Source organism: Callorhinus ursinus, unplaced genomic scaffold, assembly GCF_003265705.2.
Source record: "Callorhinus ursinus isolate GAN/ISIS: 27379988/994484 unplaced genomic scaffold, GSC_fseal_2.0 scaffold61, whole genome shotgun sequence".
Lineage (NCBI taxonomy): Eukaryota > Metazoa > Chordata > Mammalia > Carnivora > Otariidae > Callorhinus > Callorhinus ursinus.
In genome coordinates this window covers 4,327,324-4,327,878 of record NW_027397123.1, presented here as the reverse complement: position 1 = coordinate 4,327,878, position 555 = coordinate 4,327,324, and positions in this window count along the sequence as shown.

Here is a 555-nt window from a genome sequence, read left to right as displayed (position 1 = left end):
AGAGGTACGTTTGTTATGGAACCTGGACTGGATCGCCCGATGGCAGAACCAAGCAGCGCTCGGAGATCTTGGAGGATAGGAGGTTTATTTAACGCCGGCGGGCTCAGAGGAGAGTGGTCTCCAAAGGTCTGAGCCCTGAGCACAAACAAAGGGGGCATTTTATACACGTCTACTTCCGCATACTGGGCACTTTTGGCGCGTGCGCAAAGGGGGGCAAGGAGAAGAACCCGGAAGAGCCCCGGGGCAAGCGCTGGGACTCTCACTGGCTCGGTCAGCCATCGTAGGACACAGATTTTCCTGATCATTCCCCCCTTTGATGCCCCTTTAAACACCTAGTTTAGAGGGCATCATTCTGTTTGACTCTGGGGGTTGACTGCTAGGCTTGGGGCAAACACGGACTTAATCATAAACTTAGCACACCAGGTAGCAGAAGACCAGGACTGACTGGGGCCAGGAAAACCACAGTGAAACGTGCTCAGAGGTAGACAGCAGAGGGCCAGTAAAAGTGGGATCTATGACCTTAGGTAGAAGCCTCTGGGGAAAGTCCAGTCAGGA